The sequence below is a fragment of the Triticum aestivum genome, chromosome 6D (assembly GCF_018294505.1).
Source record: "Triticum aestivum cultivar Chinese Spring chromosome 6D, IWGSC CS RefSeq v2.1, whole genome shotgun sequence".
Classification (NCBI taxonomy): Eukaryota; Viridiplantae; Streptophyta; class Magnoliopsida; order Poales; family Poaceae; genus Triticum; species Triticum aestivum.
This window is the reverse complement of record NC_057811.1, coordinates 220,941,274-220,961,478: the sequence shown is the minus strand read 5'-3', so window position 1 is coordinate 220,961,478 and position 20,205 is coordinate 220,941,274. Positions and strand designations below refer to the sequence as shown.

The 20,205-nt window shown below is 47.7% G+C and overlaps 1 long non-coding RNA gene across 3 annotated transcripts; it reads left to right on the top strand.

Moving 5' to 3' along the window:
• The first annotated feature begins 336 nt into the window (after positions 1–336).
• LOC123144504 (uncharacterized) lies at positions 337–4,496 on the top strand. Of its 3 annotated transcripts, none has more exons than XR_006471602.1 (5): positions 337–740; positions 1,747–1,788; positions 1,868–3,312; positions 3,436–3,512; positions 3,801–4,496. It is a non-coding gene; the product is annotated as an uncharacterized lncRNA (long non-coding RNA). The 3 variants fall into 3 exon arrangements; XR_006471601.1 differs by having other exon boundaries at positions 338–1,788; positions 3,801–3,908; positions 4,278–4,496; XR_006471600.1 differs by having other exon boundaries at positions 338–1,788.
• The last annotated feature ends 15,709 nt before the right edge of the window (positions 4,497–20,205 follow it).

The following is a 20,205-nucleotide window of genomic DNA, read 5'->3' as shown; positions in this document are numbered from 1 at the left end:
TACTGCGTTCTGATTGATCCAAAACCATCTCACGCGGATCATGGATTAAGCACCGTCGGATGCACCCGGATCCAACGGCAGCCCACACCCCCTCGTCGCTCTCGCCCCCCTCCAGAATCATCCTCATCCACCCACGAAACCCTAGCTCACTTAGGCCTTGTATAATGGGAGATGCTTAGGGAGGTGCTTAGAAAAATAAACCGGGTTTTTCTGAAGCACCGGTGCCTATTTCTATAGAAGAGACGCTTAATTAAGCGTCTACCCTGTACAAATAAGCACCGGTGCCTAAGGAAATCCTGATTTATTTCTTTAAGCACCTCTCCTAAGCCTCTTACAAGGCCTTATCCCCATCGCCGCTGCCGCTCCCACTCCCTTTTCCCCATCGCCGCCGCCGCTCCCGCTCCCTTCCGCACTGCTCCCGCTCTCGCCCCCTCCCGATCTCGCTGTCCTCTCCCACCCACCGCCGACCTCGCCGTCCTCCTCACCCACCGCCGCCGACCTCGTCCCTCCCTCCCTCCCCGCATCTCACGGCCACCACTACGCCCTTGCGCGCGATGGCGGCGGCGAGGTCGGCGCCCTCATCGAGAAGCACGCGGCACTGGCTGCGGGGTTTGGCCAGCGACGCCGATATCTGCTGCGGCGCGACGCCGACGCGGTCCACCACGACCGCCTGCAGATTCCGCACGCCTAGCGACGGATGCACGGCAACCGTGCCCAGGTCCATGCTCTGCTCCCGCCAGGTTCGTCCATGCTCTGCTCCCGCCAGGTTCGTCCGCGCACCCGCCTCCCTCCCTCCCCGCATGTAACCCTAGTAGCTTTTCAGTAGATCCGGCGCGCGTGCGCCGCCGTCCGTCTGATTCGCTTTGCCCGGGATCTCGTTCGGGACGGTGAGATTGATTAGTTGGCACCCACCTCGACTCCTTGCTTCTCCTTTTTCCCCCGGCTGCAGCTGTTTGCTGTTGATGGCAGCACCCGTCCAGATACTTGGTCAGTTTCAGTTTTGCAAATCCGGTGTTGTTCAGTTAACTGGCCGTCGGTTGTTATTGTTGTGCATGGAGGTGTTGAGATCCAAAGCACGTAGAGGCGAGGCGGAGCAGGCAGTCGTACAGGATGTGTGGCCGTACGTTGCTACTTAAGCTGGGCAATGCGGTGGCATGCACACCACGGCCATGGCTGGCACTGTATCGGCCAATGCCAATGCCATGGTCCGGCCAAGAGTTTCAGCGCTGAGCCTTTTTGCTTGCTAATAATAGTAGGCTGATCCACTTTACTGTATTAGGACTCTATACTACTCGTTCCTTAAACGTATCAGGGTTCCTAATTCGAGTGCTGCCGTCCCTTTTTGATCTGGTACTACTGCATTTGTGCTACATCTATATGTACGATGAGGCTTATCTTACAGCTTAGGAGGGGAACCTTTGTAGATCGCGGGGCACAGGGGATTGGAGTCGGGCCTGCCAGGGAACAGCTCTAGATCCTCTTTGTCGTTGAACTTTAGTTTCCTCTTGTCCGAGATGTGCATGTCTTTGGCTCATGTGTGGATAGTAATTTATCAATGAGCTCGAGACCATAACAGTGTAGACTGGCGCTAGTTTTGTTTAATCTAGACAGTGTTGTGTTTAAGACTGTTAGTACAGGGTTTGTGTAGTTGTAGAATGGAGCTATTTGATGTCAGAACATTTCATTTACAAGGTCAAATTTATACTCTCTATATGCTGATCAGTTTGTTACTTAATGTTCGTGCAGTATCGGCGACAACAAGAAGGCCTGGAAGACCGAACACTGCAGGTATGTGCAGTCGCTGCCAAGCTTTCTGATATTTTTAGTCTACCAGATAATTTCTGATATTGCCTTTTGGTGATTACAGGGCACTGAAGATAAAGCTTACAGAAAGAAATAAAGATGGCCATGTTCTCACATACTCCTGGATTTCATTTACATCAACTTCTCAAGAGAGGAGTACTCCTTTTTAGTAGTCTCAGTTTAAAGTAAATTAAATGAAAGGAGTACTCCTTTTCAGTTGTCTCAGTTTAAAGTAAATGAAAGGAGTACAAATGCATTTACAAAAATATGGATTAATTTCACATATCCTCCTTTGCAAACATATGGATTAATTTTCAGTAGTCTCAGTTTAAAGTAAATGAAAGCACACACACATGTGTGTGTGTGTGGATTCTACTATAGCAGTAGTACTCTTGCTAAATTCAGAGCTCAGTGACAAGAATCCCTGAATGTAGGTTGTTATAGGTTTTGGTTATACATGCACATTTGGGTCTTAATTCCTGCCTATTTTCTCTGAAAAAACTGAGACATGTTTGAGTTGGCAATGACTGAGATAATATAGTAACCAGTAAAAAATGTTTTATGAAGCCAAATAAATAAATATGCTTTTGTCTGTGAACTAATAACAATATTGCTGGCATTCTATGGCAACATTTGCAGATCTTGAGGCATGTGTGTGGCTGGAAGAAACACTCAAGAAATTTGACCGTATACTTGTGACATCACTCTCAGGACTTCATGAATGGAGTGTGTACCAACATCATCCACATGCAGAACAGGAAGCTGAAGCTGTGAATATAGCTGGCAATATTACTAATGTTGAAGCTGAAGCTTCAGCTTCAGCTTCAGATTCTCTTGTGCTTCCAACAATATTGCTGGCAATATTACTAATGTGTTAAGTTGTCTAAACATGCTTGCTGCTAGCTTTAAAGTTGATCTAAAGAACCATTCATGCATTTACACATTCATGATTTCCTCTGCTGTTTGTAATTATTCTGGTTAACTTGCTAGTAGATATTGCCTGGGATTTGTAGCTGGTAGATATTGTGTCATGTCCTCTTAGACGAGTTCATTTATTGAAAAATATTTCACATGTAGGGTAAATATGTCAGTAAATCTGTAAAATATCTTCTTTATAGTTTTTCCTCGCATGTTCAGTATTGTGTCTGGCATGTTCATAGAGCCACTTGTGGAGTGAGATGGGAATAACAATTATACTTCTGTAATGTTTGATCGTATAGATATATGCAAAAGTTGCTGTGCATTATCATTAGTTTTGATCGCTGCTTTACTAATAACTGTGAATGCAATAGTGTGATTGTGGTCTTATTGACTTGCAAGTTTACTATTTCGAGAACCATCATCTTATTTTCTTTAACATAGTAGTTTACTATTGACGTTTACTATTGAGGAATAAGAGGAGATATGAAGTTTATATTGACGTTTCATGCAGGTCGGGTTACCCAATGTTGGCAAATCAACTTTCTTTAACATAGTAACAAAGGTGGGCTCTCGCGCCGGCGACTCCAGGTCAGTGCCCCGACCCCTCCCTCCCTCGTCTCCCTGTCTCGTTTTCATTTCCCGTGGTGGCTGCTGCTGTTTCGTGTCGGGTTCTGACTTGGTTTGGTTTGCTGTTGTTGTGTGGTGGCGCAGGCTCGCGGTGAAGAAGAGCAAGGCCGAGAAGGACCCCAACAAGCCCAAGCGCCCCTGAGTGCCTTCTTCATCTTCATGTGAGTCCCAGTCTTGGTTCCTGGTTCAATTATATCTTATGCGAAGTTTAGGCGTAATGTGTTGCGGTGAAGTATTTTGCATGACTTGCACTTGTGCAATGAATATTCATATTGTGTCTATGTTTTCTTGTATGAATATCTCATTTTAACTAGCTGGAGAACGAAAAGCATGGTACTAGCTGAATTTGTGTTGTCATTCTAAATAACTGTCCTTTTCTGAAACCCTTCCTAATTTGTTTGCAACCCTTCCTAATTTTTTGTTCTTGTTCTATTTGGAAATGGATGCAGCAGGTGCTCTGCTCTTGCACACGTCAGGCACCGTCTCTGGCGCGGTGGTGCTTCTTGAGGCGACCGACGTGATGGTGGCTGTGTACGGCGGCGACCACAAGCTGTCCGGTGAGTCGGCTCCATCTTCTAGCCCTAGATCCCACTTTTCCGCTCCTATAGCATGCTCTGTTGGTTTAGAACACTAGCAGCAGTAGCCTACCATGTATGCGTACTAAACAGCAGGAGTTCAATCACCTTGTGTACACTAGTAGCTTGCTTACACAGTTGTCACTTTTGCTTGTGGTAGCCATTATGTGGCTGAATCATGTCTGTGTCTACTAATCATCAGTTAATAGTATTTGGCTTCTACGTGATGGTCTGAGACTAATTTATGGTGATGTGGATATACTTTGTGATTTAAAGTTACTAATCTGTGGTCTGGTGTCATATTATGGTCTAATATTTTTTGTTTTGACTCTTTCTGTGGTGCGAGGAAAGCTGTGAGTAGACGTCAACGATGCCTACTTGCTTGGCTGCTACAGTGATGCATGCACCGGTCAAGCAAGCACACATGCATATACGTACATGTTAGGATAATATATCCGATATTCCCTCTGTTCCTGCTATATTCCTGTGTGATGTAAACCTGGAGATGTGTTATGTGATGTGATATGATGGATGATTTGAATTTCACATGGAGTTTTCCTGATTTGAATATGATACAATGTCGGATGCATGTGTGTAACTGGATTAAAGAGGTCTTGTGCCCAAACAATTTTGTCCACACATTTCTTTCAAAATCTGAGATCTAATATTGGACAAATAATTAGGCTGGAAAAGGCCACAACCCAACAAGCATTGGACTGTTTGAAAAGCGAAACAAAAAAACTGTAGAAAATAAAAAAAGAAATATACTGCAAAAAAGGCCGAGGCCCCCTAGTATGGAAGAACCTAACAAAAAGGCCGAATTGTGGGGTATGGCCCATGCTGAAATTAATAGGAGAAAAATATAAAAAGGCTAAATTCTTTGCCTAGGCCCATGTAGAACACCTAATCGGACCGGGCTGAATCTTATCAACGACCTTTTCAATTGGTCGCAATTTTGCCACGTCAGATTGCCACGTCGGATCCGACGTGGCCTGGGCAGAGAGCTAGCGACCAAAACAGAAGGTCATAGAATCAACGACTTTTTGTTTTGGTCATGGAATTCCACGACCTTCTCACACAGAAGGTCGTTAATTTCAGTTTACGACTGCCAGCTTTTGATCTTTTGTTTTTGGTCACAAAAAGGTCGCAAATGAAAAACAATGACCTTTCAGTGACCAATAGTGAGAGTCGCAAGTTAACATATTTCTTGTAGTGAGTGTTTACAAGTACTTATGTATACGTCGGCGCACGGTTCTCGAACGAGTGCTCTATTTCATCAAAACACACACTGCTCGTATGATAAACCGTGACAACTTATGTCTTACCATGCCATATTCATGAAAAAACTAGTGATGACGCATCTGTTTCGGCAACAATTACGATGGTTCTCACATGATTCACGGGCACACAAAAGTAGCAGCAGTTCCCATAGACGGATTCAAACAGAGTACTAGCCCCAGAGGGGTCGATAACAGGCAAGGTTCGGATAATTAGACACAATCCAAACTACTATTAAACACTAGCTGAGGCAACTATTTCATGCCTCGATCTTATTTGGGTTGGACACAAGACGGACCTTGCCATGAACATCATCGAGGACGTCCCGCAGCAGCTCAATCCTGTGAACCTTCATGAAGACAACCTTGTGGCCTTGCCACTGATAAACTTGTTTGTGGAGGCATGCCACGCCATCTTCCTGCGTAAGCTTGACAAGAACAGTATGCCTCACAAACGAAGGAGTAGCTTTGAACTTCTTGTGCTTCAGTACACCCTAGACAACACGCCTGGCAACAGTGAGGCTGGAATACAACTCTTCATTGGTATAACCGCAAATGGCTTCCAGGATCCAACAGCCTAAGAACTCTGTTTTCCCAGTGCGTATATTCAGGTCGTCCGCCTCATAGCGAGTGACATGTACAACCACACAATCCTTGTCTGCATCAGGGCTCTAATTGAAACAGAAACAAATTCTGAATTACTTTTCAGTATAAGAAACACAAGTTATTTAAACCACTATGTATAGCATGGCATCGAAGCTAATAAAATTTTGCATTATTAATCACCACATACTTCCTTTTCTAAAAAAATCACCACATACTTAGATGAAAAACCACAATCGAGATCGGCAAAGAAGGAAATCACCTTGGGCAGCTCAGGGGGGGGGGGGACACATCCTCGAAGGGGGAAAACTGCTCCTGCAGTGCCACGGGGGCTGTAACCTCAAACGGGGCGTTGACCATCTCAGTAGTGGCCGTGAGCGTATCTGGGGTCAGCTCGGTGGTTGCCTCCATCTTCTTGGAGCTCTCTGTCTCGTGGGGATCAGCCTCCCGCGTCTGCTCCAATATCGGCAGATCTTTGCCTGGTTCTCCTTGGTCCATCATGAAACTGACGAATACTAGGAGACCACTGAAAGGAAAACACAATCGCAATGACAATGAAACAAAAAAGAGAGTGAGGATCGGTTACTGCTTTGCAAAAGTTCTTTTTTTTCTCTGAACGAAAATATACCAACATCACGGATCCGCTTACCTTCCCTTCGTTCGGAGAGAAGAACAGTGGCAGATGCGAGTGTTGCCTTTCTTGAAGACGGTGAGGGAGAAGGATAGTCCGAGGGAGAAGGGGATTCAGCGAAGAGTGAAATGATGGTTGCTTCGTCCGTCAAACTTAGACTGCAGGGAGGTGGGGTTTTGTGATACGACGGCTCGTTACTGCCGCGCTACGACCGGGGTGACTCTCCGCCTGCATACTGCCTTCTAATTTGGTGGATGGCATTTGGGCCCGCGCGCTGCATGGCCCGCATGTCGGTGAACAAAAGTATAACGACATTCAGTAGAGGGAGACGTTTCAATGACCTAGGAGGAGCCAGAAGCGGTAGAGTGTCTCCACTGTACTAGTAGTAATTGTTTTTCTGGGTAGCTGTAGAGTGTCTCCACTGTACTAGTAGTAATTGTTTCTCTGGGCCCAAGACAAAACAGCCCATCCACACTAGTAAATAGTAAAATCAATTCAAAAGCCCATCCACACTGGGTGCTCTTCTTCCTCCTCGCTCCCACCCACCTCACGTCAGCTCGCTCCACTCGTACCCCCAAATTCCTCACCTCACTCCTACAGAAAACCCCAGCTCCCCTTCTTCCTCACTCCTACAGAAAACCCCCAGCTCCCCTTCTTCTTCGCTCGCACTACAACTAGGCTCGTCATTCGTTACTCTGCTCAAATCCGTGAGCGCGACGCGACGCCCTCGAGGAAAATGGAGTCGGCTGACCCCAGCGCCAAGAAGATGAGGCTCCCGCCAGCGGCGACGCCTGTTGTAGATCCCGCACCCGGCAGCGCGGGGAGAAGCGGCGACCCCGCCCCCACCGGATCCCAGGAACCCGTAGAATCTCGGGTGGACCGCATCAGCGATCTCCCGGACGCCGTCCTTGGGGAGATCATCTCGCTTCTCCCCACCAAGGATTGCTGCCGCACCCAAGTCCTCTCAATTCGGTGGCGCCCTCTATGGCGCGCCGTGCCCCTTAATCTCGACTGTCGTCAGCTATCTCTCTTCAATGATTTTGAAATCCCCAGAGCCATCATCTCCTCCCACCAGGGCTCCGTTCAAAGCCTCTGCATCCCGTCATGCTACCTGAGCAAGCATACCATGCCCTGCACGGTGGACGCCTGGCTGAAATCCCCTGAATTCACAGAACTACAGCTGCTTGAGTTCTACTATTCCCCTGGAAATCACATACCACATACCGAACGCCATGAACTTGTGCCCTCAGCACCGATGTCCATCTCGCGGTTTTCGTCCTCTCTCCACACCGCCACCTTTGCGCTGTGCTACCTACCAGACAATCTGGTACTAAACCTTCGACTCCCATTTCTCAAGAAACTTTCACTTGTGCGGGTTCGTATATCGGAGGCCTCATTGCACAGCATCATCCACTCCAGTTGCCCTGCGCTGGAGTGCTTGGTGCTTGTTTTCACAGTTAGAATCGGTTGTCTCCAAATAAAGTCGCCTAACCTTGTAAGAATTGGAATTTCTTTTGACGGAAGGCAGCTCATCATCCAAGATGCCCCTTCACTTCAAAGGTTGATCCTTGATTCTAGTTATTCACCGTTGCAAATAACCGTCCTCTCTGCGCCTAAACTGGAGACCTTGGGTGTAATACATGATCTCTGTGCTCATTTCAATATGGTGTTTGGCTCCACAGTTCTTCAGGTACTTTATATTATCATCTACACTTGTAACCATAAGCTGCATTTTAAATTTCTGCGCATAATTTATATATCATCTTGGAGTACACATTTTGTACTAATATTATGTTCTATGCTCAATGAAGAGTTTCTCCATGGATGGCCTATCAATGGTGCTGGATTCTGTCAAGATCTTATATATCCAAATGAATAGTTTTGATCTGAACAAGATTATTGGCTTGCTGCAATGCTTTCCATGTCTGGAGAAGTTGTATATAAAGGTGATAATTTCACGCACATTGGAAGCCCGCATATAGTGTACTAGAATTAACCGTTCAGCTGTTGCTCTTTCGACACTCTTCTTTTAGACCTTAACTGTTTTCAATCTTCATGTCTATTTAGGCAACAGGACGGGGTAAGAAAGTTATAACCAATCGGTGGATTCGTAAGCATCGGGATTTTCTCACTTCTCATGAGATTCGATTGAAGACAATAACGCTAGAACGATATGTAGCCAACCGTGCAAACACAAGATTTGTCACATTCTTCCTGCTGAATGCGAGGTTACTATTGTCCATCAGGCTTAAGTTTATCAGCAGCATGGTTTTGACGGATGGGTATGTCGAAGAGCAAAAAAAGGAGTTTCAGGTGGGCAAAAGAGCTTCTGAACGTGCCGGGCTTCTATTTACAACATATTGTGGTCATAATCCAGTAAATTTTACGACCCAGGATGTTCATTCTATGGACCTGACCGATCCATTTGACTGTGACTGCCGAAAACAGTGCTGGAGTTAGATGTTGTTGCCCTTTTCAATCTGGTTTTTTTGTAAACCTGATGAACAATTAACCCTCGTGCTTTTGTACAGTTTGTAAGCTGGAGTTAGATGTTCCTGCCCTTTTCAACTCGGCTGTGACTGTCATATTTTCTTTGAAACAAGGCAAATGGCTTGCCATTCGTTTAATTTAGAGTGAAATATTGTAACAAATCCCAACCAAGGGAAATAACATCACTCTCGCCGGCTGCTTGAGCTCACTGTGCATTACAGAAGCCAAGTGATTAGCCCCCACCAGCACCCACAAACTTATTTCGAACTAGCACATCAAATGGGCTGTAAATTTTCATAGGAAAGGCTGCATGACCGTGACAGATTTGGATTCTGACATTTGGGACCCGCGAGGAAATAGCCTATCCAAGGTGGTGTCGACTTACTAGCCAGTCAACAAACGATTCTGCCTACCAGCCGTTGGATTGACATCCAACATCTGTCGTGTATCTTCTATCTCTTGTCTTCTTCTTCCTCCAGCCGCCCAAACCAAACCACCCCGTCGGCTCCGCCTGCTCCCGCCTCCCATGGCTGGCTGCGCCTCCGCCGCCCTACCGTACGTACCCTCCAACGTTGGCCAGTCCCTCCCTCTATTCCCCCACACGTCCTGTTATTCTCCGGCGACGTCAGCCCCAACACGCACCCGCGCCCGAACCAGTCAACCCTCGTACTCCCCTCCGCCTGCGACTGGACCGGCGCATCTTCAACGGCTCCTGTTCGTTCCGTCCGAGGCCTCGCCGTCGTCCTCCGCCTTGCGGCCTTGGTTCGCTCGCCGTGCGCGGTGCGCCGCCCTCTTGCGTTGTCAACGTCGTCAACAACCGAGAGGAACAAGGAGATGACTGTACGTGGAGAGGATGACAGTAGGGACCCACCAGCGTCATGGCAGTACGCAAGCAAGTGCCTCTATAGTACAAGCCCAAAAATATGGTTCCTCCTAATGGTTGGACATCTGGGGCTCACGCCATTGTCAACGTAGTCAATAAACGAGAGAATTACACTACGAGCGGCTGACACCAGGGACCCAGCAAGTCGCGCAGTTTTTTTTGAGGAACAAGCAGTTGTTATTTATACTAGTTTTAGCGACGGATCAGGGTAACAACGGGGCTGTGCGGGGGCTGTGGCCCGTCTAGCCAGGGTTTTATTTATGTTTACCACATCATGAGCCCAGTTGTGTTTTTTTCTTGCTGAAAATGGCTAGCCCAGTTCTATTTTTTTAAAGAAATACCCAAACAAGGCCTACTTGCTTTATCGGCCCTGCTGGGCTGCAAATCTTTCAAGACGAGGAGAGTTTCATTCGGTTTGCCCAGAAATGGGCTGTACATTTTTAAAACACATCAAACCGGGAATTAGTTTCAATTTTTTTCATTACAAGATCTTAAATTCCATTGATTTTTATGCGTGGACAATTATTTGGATTTTATATTTATATAAATTATTTTTCAAAATAGTTTGAATGTGAATCGATATTTCTGGATTAAAAACAGTTGACCGCACCGAAATATGCAAAATTTCGTATACTTTTTAACCGTGGCCACAATATGGGGTGTAATGCTAACAAAAAGAAGATGGGCTCCAAAAAAATTCTTAAGAATTAGCAAATGGGCTGTACATTATTAGAAATAATGGCAGATGGGTTGTATGCTGTTTTCCACAGATTTGAGGCTGACTTGTGCGCCTACTACAGGTTGACGCGTATGCTTTCATAAAAAAAGGTTGACGCACACGCAACGCCCTGTCAACTTAGTCAACACACGAGAGCAGTGACTGTTGGATGTCCATCCAACGGCTGTCGTGCTTCTTCAATCTCTGCTCTTCATGCTCCAGCCGCTCAAACAAGCGCCGGCGGGACTGCCTGCTCCCTCCTCCCGCGGCCGGCTATGCTGCCGCGCAGGCCTCACGGCCCCACCGTACTCCCATCGCTGGCCTAGCCATCCCTCTACTCACCCACACATGCTGTTATTCTCCGGCGACGGCAGACGAACCAGTAAACCCTCGTACTCCTCCGCGTGGGAAACAACTGCCGAGTATTCCCTGGCTCCGTGTCGTTCCCTTCCTAGGCCTCGCCGTCGTCCACCGCCCTGGTGCTCTCGGCGCGGCCTGGTCAACGTGGTCAATGAACGACATCCATCGGAAGTGGACTGTACGTGGAGAGGCTGACAGCTGGGTCCACGGCCGCACGCAAGGAAATGCCTCCTTATTACGCGCAAAATAATGATTCCTCCACCTGACAGCTAGGACCCACAGGAAGGGCCTCTGTATTTCGCGAAAAAAACGTTCCCCCCGCTGACAGGTCGGACCCACCAGCTATATCTTCGCACGCAAGGAAGTGCCTCCTTATTACGCCCAAAAAAATGAATACCCCCTGCTAGCTGGGACCCACCATATTGTTGGGCTGACTTGTGGGCCTACTAAGTTGACGGGGACGGAGGGCTTTGTCAACTTAGTCAATACTCCAGTGACCGTATGATGTCCATCCAACGGCCATAGTGCTTCTTCAACCTCTGGTCTTCTTGCTCCAGCCGCCCAAAGCAGCGCCGGTCGTGCCGCCTGCTCCTGCCTCCCGTGGCCGGCTGTGCTACCGCGGAGGCCTCACCGCCCCCATACTACTCCCACCACTGGCCAGGCCATCCCTCCACTCACCCACACCCCCTGTTATTCTGCGGCGACGGCAGCCTCACACCGCAGCCGAACCAGTGAACGCTCGTACTCCTCTCCGCGTGGGCATCCACTGCCGCGTCTTGCCCGGCTCCGCGTCGTCCCCTTCCTAGGCCTCGCCGTCGTCCACCGCCGTGGTGCTCTCGGCGCGGCGTGGTCAATGTGGTCAACGACCGACTTCCATCGGAAGAGTACTGTACGTGGAGAGGCTGACAGCTGGGTCCACGGCAGCCGCAAGGAAGTGCCTCCTTATTACGCGGAAAATAATTATTCCTCCACCTGACAGCGGGGACCCACCGGACGGGCCACCAGTATTTTGCGAAAAAAATCGTTTCCCCCTGACTGCTGGGACCCACCGGACGGGCCACCGTATTTCGCGAAAAAACGTTCCCCCCGCTGTCAGCTCGGACCCACCGGAAGTGCCTCCTTATTACGCACAAAAAAATGAATACTCCCCCGGCTAGCTGGGACCCACCTTGGTGGGAGGCTGACTTGTGGGCCTACTAAGTTGACGGGGACGAAGGGCTTTGTCAACTTAGTCAATATGAACGATTCTAGCTCCAGTGACCGTACGATGTCCATCCAACGGCCGTAGTGCTTCTTCAACCTCTGGTCTTCTTGCTCCAGCCGCCCAAAGCAGCGCCGGTCGTGCCGCATGCTCCTGCCTCCCGTGGCCGGCTGTGCTGCCGCAGAGGCCTCACCGCCCCTACTATTCCCACCGCTGGCCAGGCCCTGCGGCGACGGCAGCCTCACACCGCAGCCGAACCAGTGAACCCTCGTACTCCTCTCCGCGCGGGCTTCCACTGCCGCGTCTTCCCCGGCTCCGCGTAGTCCCCTTCCTAGGCCTCGCCGTCGTCCACCGCCGTGGTGCTCTCCGCGCGGCGTGGTCAACGTGGTCAAGGAACGACTTCCATCGGAAGAGTACTGTACGTGGAGAGGCTGACAGCTGGGTCCACGGCCACAGCCCAGTTTTTTTGTGATTTGCCAAGTAAGTCGCTTTGTCAGGCCTGTTGGGCTGCAAATCTTTCAAGACGAGGAGAGCTTTCATTCGGCTGGCCGAGAAAATGGCCCATCAGTAATGAGAAATGGGCTGTACATTTTTAAAACACATCAAACCGGCAATTAGTTTCAAATATCTTTTTTTCATTTCAAGATTTTAAATTACATTAATTTTTATGCGTGGAGAATTTGTTGGATTTTATATTGATATACATTTATTTTTAAAATCAGTTTGAATGTGAGTCGAAATTTCGGGATTAAAAACAGTTCGGACCGCACCGAAATATGCAAAATTTCGTATAATTTTTTAACCGTGGCCACAATATGGGCTGTAATGCTAACAAAAAGAATATGGGCTCCAAAAAAACCTTAAGAATTAGCAAATGGGCTGTAAATTATTAGAAATAATGGCAGATGGGCTGTATGCTGTTTTCCACAGATTTGAGGCTTTCCTAAAAAAAGGTTGACGCACAAGCACTGACTGTTGGATGTCCATCCAACGGCCGTCGTGCTTCTTCAATCTCTGCTCTTCCTGCTCCAGCCGCTCAAACAAGCGCCGGCGGGACTGCCTGCTCCCTCCTCCCCGCGGCCGGCTGTGCTGCCGCGCAGGCCTCACCGCCCCACCGTACTCCCATCGCTGGCCTAGCCATCCCTCTACTCACCCACACCTGCTGTTATTCTCCGGCGACGGCAGACGAACCAGTAAACCCTCGTACAGTCGTACTCCCCTCCGCGTGGGAAACAACTGCCGAGTCTTCCCTGCCTCCGTGTCGTCCCCTTCCTAGGCCTCGCCGTCGTCCACCGCCGTGGTGCTCTCGGCGCGGCGTGGTCAATGTGGTCAACGACCGACTTCCATCGGAAGAGTACTGTGCGTGGAGACGCTGACAGCTGGGTCCACGGCCGCAGCAAGGAAGTGCCTCCTTATTACGCGCAAAATAATTATTCCTCCACCTGACAGCGGGGACCCACCGAACGGGCCACCGTATTTCGCGAAAAAAACGTTTCCCCCCTGACTGCTGGGACCCACCAGCTACACCTTCGCACGCAAGGAAGTGCGTCCGGGCAAAAAAAAAACGATTCGCCCCCTGACTGCTGGGACCCACCAGCTACATCTTCGCACGCAAGGAAGTGCCTGACAGTCGGGACCCACCTGGTCGAAGCGTACGTAGCGTTGTCATTCTGGTCGCGAACGTGTACGTACATATATACTGGTGGATGTAGAGGCGCGCACGTGTCGTAGTAGAGGCGCGCACGTAGCATGTACACGTACGTACAGCGGCCAGGGTGCAAGAAAGAAAATACGGCCACGTATGTGTACATACGGGCGGGGTCTCGAACGCCTACTCGCGCATACGTACGGCGAGGGCTCGTTGACATGGCTGGGTCGGAACGGAGAAACAGCGTCGTCGTCGTGTTCATGGGGAGGCAACGGAATGCGTCGTGTTCATGGGGAGGCAACGGAATGCGTCGTGTTCATCGGGAGGCAACGGAACGCGTGGGAGCCAACCGGCTGGGTCGGAACGGAATGCGTGGTCGTGTTCATCGGGAGGGCTTGGATGGAACAGGCGATGGAAACGAGGCCTGGTGTACCGTAGAACGGAGGAAACGGCCTTGTGTTCGACCGGCCACGTTCGAAACGGGATGCTGTTCATCGGGAGGGGTCTGGCGTACCGCAAAACGGACGAAACGGACCTCCTACGGTCGAAATGGGGGTCCTGTTGATCGGGAGGGGTGTGGCGTACCGCAAAACGGACGAAACGGACCTCCTACGGTCGAAACGGGGGTCCTGTTGATCGGGAGGGGTGTGGCATACCGCAAAACGGACGAAACGGACCTCCTACGGTTGAAACGGGGGTCCTGTTCATCGGGAGGGGTGTGGCGTACCGCAAAACGGGACTCCACGGGATACTGTTCATCTCCACCGTCGACCTCCTCCAGCCTCCACGGGCTACCGTCGACCTCCTCCAGCCTCCACGGGCTACCGTCGACCTCCTCCAGCCTCCACGGGCACCTGTTCATCCAGCCTCCACCGCGCGCTACTCCACTGGCTACTGTTCAACCACCCCTCCACCGTCTACTGTTCATCCAGCCCTCCACACCACGGGGTCCTATTCAACCACCCCTCCATGGGCACCCCTCCACCGTCTACTGTTCATCCAACCCTCCACACCACGGGGTCCTGTTCAACCACCCCTCCACGGGCACCCCTCCACCGTCTACTGTTCATCCAGGCCTCCACACCACGGGGTATTGTTCATCCAGAGGCAACGCCACCGCTCACTGTTCATCTACCCCCCCGCAACGCTTACTGTTCATCCAATCGATCGGCTTCAGTTAGCAGCAGTAGCGAAGGAATCGCTCGATCGGGGGTTCAGTTAACAGCCATCGATCGATCGCTCGGGTTCAGTAACGCGTACGGATCGCTCGGGTTCAGTAACGCGTAGCCTGCAGTGCAATCGCTCGGGTTCAGTTAGAGCCCAACGCCTCGCTCGGGTTCAGTTAGAGCCAACGCCTCGCACACACGCGCGTACGTGTACGAGAGAAACGCGCATCGCTCGGCCCCCGACCTCCCACCGTAACCGGGAACTCCCCGAAATTTTTCTCCCCTCGCTTCTACCATGGTTTTTTCCGTCATGGACGGCCCAAAGAATGTCATGCAGCTGCGTCTCCGGCCCGCCCAGGACGAAAAGCCCATTTTCTGTCATGATTTTTTGTCATAGAAGTAGGAGCCCACCACATCTATGATGATACCGGGTTTTGTCACAATTATCGTCATAGAAGTTTCATATGTATGACAAAAAAAATTTCGTTCGGCCCAAAATGTCACGGATGTGTCTTTTTTTTTGTAGTGGGGGCACCGCACACGGCTAAGACAATTGTCTGTTGTGCCTTTGGGGTGCCCCCTGCCCCCGTATATAAAGGATGGGAGGAGGAGGCCGGCCAACATGGGGCGCGCCAGGGAGAGGGGAGTCCTACTAGGACTCCAGTCCTAGTAGGATTCAGCCCCACCCTTTTTTCCTTCTACCGGAGGGGGAAAAGGGGAAGGAGAGGGAGTAGGAGAAGGAAAGGGGGGTGGCGCCCCCTTCCCAAGTCTAATTCGGCCTCCTCCCTTGTGGGGGGCGCACCAGCCCCTTATGGGCTGGTTAGCCTCCCTCCTATGGCCCATAAGGCCCATATCTTTCCCCGGGGGGTTCTGGTGACCTCCCGGTACTCCGGAAAAATGCCCGAATCACTCGGAACCATTCCGATGTCCAAATGCAACCTTCCAATATATGAATCTTTACCTCTCGACCAATTCGAGACTCCTCGTCATGTCCGTGATCTCATTCGGGACTCCGAACAACCTTCGGTACATCAAATCACATAAACTCATAATACGAATCGTCATCGAACGTTAAGCATGCGGACCCTACGGGTTCGAGAACTATGTAGACATGACTGAGACACATCTCCGGTCAATAACCAATAGCGGAACCTGGATGCTCATATTGGCTCCTACATATTCTACGAAGATCTTTATCGGTCAAACCGCATAACAACATACGTTGTTCCTTTTGTCATCGGTATGTTACTTGCCCGAGATTCGATCGTCGGTATCATCATACCTAGTTCAATCTCGTTACCGGCAAGTCTCTTTACTCGTTTCATAATGCATCATCCCACAACTAACTCATTAGTCACATTGCTTGCAAGGCTTATAGTGATGTGCATTACCGAGAGGGCCCAGAGATACCTCTCCGACAATCGGAGTGACAAATCCTAATCTCGATCTATGCCAACTCAAAAAACACCATCGAAGACACCTATAGAGCATCTTTATAACCACCCAGTTACGTTGTGACATTTGATAGCACACTAAGTGTTCCTTCGGTATTCGGGAGTTGCATAATCTCATAGTCATAGGAACATGTATAAGTCATGAAGAAAGCAATAGCAATAAACTAAACGATCATAGTGCTAAGCTAACGGATGGGTCTTGTCCATCACATCATTCTCTAATGATGTGATCCTGTTCATCAAATGACAACAGATGTCTATGGCTAGGAAACTTAACCATCTTTGATTAACGAGCTTGTCTAGTAGAGGCATACTTGGGACACGGTGTTTGTCTATGTATTCACACATGTACTAAGTTTCCGGTTAATACAATTCTAGCATGAATAATAAACATTTGTCATGATATAAGGAAATATAAATAACAACTTTATTATTGCCTCTTGGGCATATTTCCTTCAGTCTCCCACTTGCACTAGAGTCAATAATCTAGTTCACATCGCCATGTGATTTAACACCAATTGTTCACATCACCATGTGATTAGTTCACATCGCCATGTGACTAATACCCAAAGGGTTTTACTAGAGTCAATAATCTAGTTCACATCTCTATGTGATCTACACCCAAAGAGTGCTAAGGTGTGATCATGTTTTGCTTGTGAGAGAAGCTTAGTCAATGGGTCTATCACATTCAGAGCCGTATGTATTTTGCAAATTTTCTATGTCTACAATGCTCTACATGGAGCTACTCTAGCTAATTGCTCCCACTTTCAATATGTATCCAGATTGAGACTCAAAATCATCTGGATCGGTGTAAAAGTTTGCATCAGCGTAACTCTTTACGACAAACTCTTTATCACATCCATAACCGAGAAATATCTCCTTAGTCTTCTAAGGATAATTTTGACCGCTGTCCAGTGATCTACTCCTAGATCACTATTGTACTCCCTTGCCAAAATCATGCTAAGGTATACAATTGGTCCGGTACACAGCATAGCATAGTTTATAGAACCTATGACTGAGGCATAGGGAATGACTTTTCATTCTCTTTCTATTTTTGCCGTGGTCGGGTTTTGAGTCTTTACTCAACTTCACACCTTGCAAAAATGGCAAGAACTCCTTCTTTGACTGTTCCATTTTGAACTACTTCAAAACTTGTCAAGGTATGTACTCATTGAAAAAACTTATCAAGCGTCTTGATCTATCTCTGTAGATCTTGATGCTCAATATGTAAGCAGCTTCACCAAGGTCTTTCTTTGAAAAACTCCTTTCAAACACTCCTTTATGCTTTCCAGAAAATTCTACATTATTTCCGATCAACAATATGTCATTCACATATACTTATCAGAAATGATGTAGTGCTCCCACTCACTTTCTTGTAAATATAGGCTTCACCGCAAGTCTGTATAAAATCATATGCTTTGATCACTTTATCAAAGCATATATTCCAACTCCGAGATGCTTGCACCAGTCCATAGATGGATCGCTGGAGCTTGCACACTTTGTTAGCACCTTCAGGATTGACAAAACCTTCTTGTTGCATCATATACAACTCTTTTTTAAGAAATCCATTAAGGAATGTAGTTTTGACATCCATTTGCCAGATTTCATAAAATGTGGCAATTGCTAACATGATTCAGACAGACTTAAGCATCGCTACGAGTGAGAAAATCTTATCGTAGTCAACACCTTGAACTTGTCGAAAACCTTTTTGCGACAATTCGAGCTTTGTAGATAGTAACACTACTATCAGCGTCCGTCTTCCTCTTGAAGATCCATTTATTCTTAATGGCTCACCGATCATCGGGCAAGTCAATCAAAGTCCATACTTTGTTCTCATATATGGATCCCATCTCAGATTTCATGGCCTCAAGCCATTTCGCGGAATCTGGGATCATCATCGCTTCCTCATAGTTCATAGGTTCATCATGGTCTAGCAACATGACTTCCAGAACAGGATTACCGTACCACTCTGGTGCGGATCATACTCTGGTTGACCTACGAGGTTCGGTAGTAACTTGATCTGAAGTTTCATGATCATCATCATTAGCTTCCTCACTAATTGGTGTAGGAATCACTGGAACTGATTTCTATGATGAACTACTTTCGAATAAGGGAGCAGGTACAATTACCTCATCAAGTTCTACTTTCCTCCCACTCACTTCTTTCGAGAGAAACTCCTTCTCTAGAAAGGATCCATTCTTAACAACGAATATCTTGCCTTCGGATCTGTGATAGAAGGTGTACCCAACAGTCTCCTTTGGGTATCCTATGAAGACACATTTCTCCGATTTGGGTTCGAGCTTATCAGGTTGAAGCTTTTTCACATAAGAATCAGAGCCCCAAACTTTAAGAAATGACAAGTTGGGTTTCTTGCCAAACCACAGTTCATACAGTGTCGTCTCAACGGATTTAGATGGTGCCCTATTTAACGTGAATGCAGCTGTCTCTAATGCATAACCCCAAAATGATAGTGGTAAATCAGTAAGAGACATCATAGATCGAACCATATCTAATAAAGTACGGTTACGACGTTCGGGCACACCATTACGCTGTGGTGTTCGAGGTGGCGTGAGTTGCAAAACTATTCCACATTGTTTCAAATGAAGACCAAACTCGTAACTAAAATATTCGTCTCCGCGATCAGATCATAGAAACTTTATTATCTTGTTACGATGATTTTCCACTTCACTCTGATATTCTTTGAACTTCTTCAAATGTTTTAGACTTATGTTTCATCAAGTAGATATACCCATATCTGCTCAAATCATCTATGAAGGTCAGAAAATAGCGATACCCGCCGCGAGCCTCAACACTCATCGGACCGCATACATCAGTATTTATTATTTCCAATAAGTCAGTTGCTCGCTCCATTGTTTCGGAGAACGGAGTCTTAGCCATCTTGCCCATGAGGCATGGTTTGCAAGCATCAAGTGATTCATAATCAAGTGATTCCAAAAGCCCATCAGCATGGAATTTCTTCATGCGCTTTACACCAATATGACCTAAACGGCGGTGCCACAAATAAGTTGCACTATCATTATTAACTTTACATCTTTTGGCTTCAATATTATGAATATGTGTATCACTATGATCAAGATTCAATGAACCATTTATCTTGAGTGTATGACCATAGAAGGTTTTATTCATGTAAATAGAACAACAATTATTCTTTAACTTAATGAATAATCGTATTGCAATAAACATGATCAAATCATATTCATGCTCAACGCAAACACCAAATAACATTTATTTTAGGTTCAACACTAATCCGGAAGGTAAAGGGAGTGTGCGATGGTGATCTTATCAACCTTGGAATCACTTCCAACACACATCGTCACCTTGCCCTCAACTAGTCTTTGTTCATTTTGTAACTCCTGTTCCGAGTTACTAATCATAGCAACTGAACCAGTATCAAATACCCAGGGGCTACTATGAACACTAGTAAAGTACACATCAATAACATGTATATCATATATACTTTTGTTCACTTTGCCATCCTTCTGATCCGCCAAGTATTTGGGGCAGTTCCGCTTCCAGTAACCATTTCCTTCGCAGTAGAAGCACTCAGTTTCAGGCTTGTGTCCAGCTTTGGGCTTCTTCATGGGAGTGGCAACTTGCTTGCCATTCTTCTTGAAGTTCCCTTTCTTTCCCTTGACCTCTTACTTCAAACTAGTGGTCTTTTCAACCATCAACATTTGATGCTTTTCTTGATTTCTACCTTCGTCGATTTCAGCATCACGAAGAGCTCGGGAATCATTTTCGTCATCCCTTACATATTATAGTTCATCACGAAGTTCCAGTAACTTGGTGATAGTGACTAGAGAACTCTGACAATCACTCTTTTATCT